Consider the following 2463-nt stretch of genomic DNA (forward strand, 5'->3'; position numbering starts at 1 on the left):
AGTAGTTGCGGATGCTTGCTAGAGTTCCAATCATAAGTGCATAGATCCAAGTAGAGAAAGTATGTTAGCTTATGCCTCTCCCTCATATAAAATTGTAATAATGATTACCGGTCTAGTTATCGATTGTCTAGTTGTATCTTTACCTAAACAGCCCCTACTTTTTATTTACGTAATCTTTATTATCTTGCACACCTATCCAACAACACCTACAAAGTACTTCTAGTTTCATACTTGTACTAGGTAAAGTGAACGTCAAGCGTGCATAGAGTTGTATCGATGGTCGATAGAACTTGAGGGAATATTTGTTCTACCTTTAGCTCCTCGTTGGGTTCGACACTCTTACTTATCTAAAGAGGCTACAATTGACCCCTATACTTGTGGGTTATCAAGACCTTTTTCTGGCGCCGTTGCTGGGGAGCCATAGCATGGGGTGAATATTCTCATGTGTGCTTGTTTGCTTTATCACTAAGTAATTTTTATTTGTTGTTCTTAGTTGTTTTCTATCTTTAGTTATGGGTAGGAAATGCAAAATACCAAAAAAAAATTAGTTGTACCTACTAAACCAATGGTTGAAGAACCACTCAAAATCTATCACACTCCTGAAGCTTATTACTTGGATCATCTTTGATCCCTATGTGCTCGTGCTGAAACCCCAACTAGCTTAGTTGAGGGAAAATCCTTAGATGAGCATGCTTGTTATGTGCGACACTGTATATCTGAAAAAGGGAAACGTTTACTGGATCAAATTCATCGTTTGCAATGTTATGCTTGGAATTTATGCGAAATATATGATTATACTTGTTGTTCTGTAGACCCTTAGAAACACCTTCCCTACCAATGTTTGTTTAGTGATAATGGAATCGTATCTTCTTATGCTAAGGGTGTTTATAATTACTATGATGTTCAACAAATTAAAGAATTTATTGCTTTTAAGGGTGCTTATGAAATTCCTTCTTTGATTGAAAAGTATGATGCTACTCTTTACAAGTCTGAAAATATTGCCATACTTGAATATTGTTACGAGAATTACGCTTCTAATGCCTATGTTAAACCATATATCGAGGTCTCCTCCGCTGTCCAAGAAGAGACTAATAATTTGCAGGAGTCTGTGGAAGAAGAAATTGATGAAACTGTGAGCTCATTGGATGAAAAAGATGATGAGGAGAGCGAAGAACAAAAGGAGGAAGAGCGGATTAGCTACCCGTGCCCACCTTCTAATGAGAGTAACTCTTCAACTCATACATTGTTTAATTTTCCTTCGTGCTTACCGAAGGATGATTGCTATGATGATTGTTATGATCCCCTTGATTCTCTTGAAATATCCCTTTTTGATGATGCTTGCTATGCTTGTGGCCAAGATGCCAATATGAATTATGCTTATGGAGATGAACTTGCTATAGTTCCTTATGTTAAACATGAAATTGTTGCTATTGCGCGCATGCATGATAGTCCTATTATCTTTTTGAATTCTCCCGACTACACTATATCGGAGAAGTTTGCACTTATTAAGGATTATATTGATGGGTTGCGTTTTATTATTACACATGATGATTTTGATGAATATAATAGGCATGTGCTTGCTGCTCCTACTTGCAATTATTATGAGAGAGGAACTATATCTCCACCTCTCTATGTTTCCAATACGATAAAATTGCAAGAAACTGTTTATACTATGCATTGGCCTTTACTTTGTGTGCTTGAATTGTTCTTTTATGACATGCCAATGCATAGGAAGAGAGTTAGACTTCGTTGTTGCATGATATATGTTACTTTGTGCTCACTACTAAATTACAAATCATTGTTAATTGAAATTGGCTTTGATATACCTTGGTATCCGGGTGGATCCATTACTTGAGCACTATATGCCTAGCTTAATGGCTTTAAAGAAAGCGCTGCCAGGGAGACAACCCGAAAGTTTTAGAGAGTCATTTATTTTTTTGTGTGCTTTTATAAGGTTTAAAAATAAATATAATGTGCCACGATTTGCCTTTAGGATGTTTACTTTACTTGTTGGTTTGTACGGTGCAGGACAGAAACTTTGGCTGTAGTGCGTGATTTTACATTTTTACTGGAACGTCAAATGGTTCTGATTCTTTTTGCACTGTATTTCTATACAAATTGTTTATTTTTCCTAATTTTGGTAGAATTTTCCAAGTATAAGAAGTATGGTGAATGTTCAGACTATTACAGACTGTTCTGTTTTAGACAGATTCTGTTTTTGATGCATAGTTTGCTTGTTTTGATGAAACTATCAATTTATATCAGTGGATTAAGCCATGGAAAAGTTATATTACAGTAGACACAATGCAAAATCAAAATATGAATTGGTTTACAACAGTAATTAGAGTAGTGAATTGCTTTATTATACTAACGGATCTTACCAAGTTTTCTGTTGAAGTTTTGTGTGGATGAAGTGTTCGATGATCGAGAAGGTCTCGATATGAGAAGAAGGAAGAGAGGCAA

The sequence above is a fragment of the Triticum urartu genome, chromosome 3, assembly GCF_003073215.2.
Source record: "Triticum urartu cultivar G1812 chromosome 3, Tu2.1, whole genome shotgun sequence".
Taxonomy (NCBI): Eukaryota; Viridiplantae; Streptophyta; class Magnoliopsida; order Poales; family Poaceae; genus Triticum; species Triticum urartu.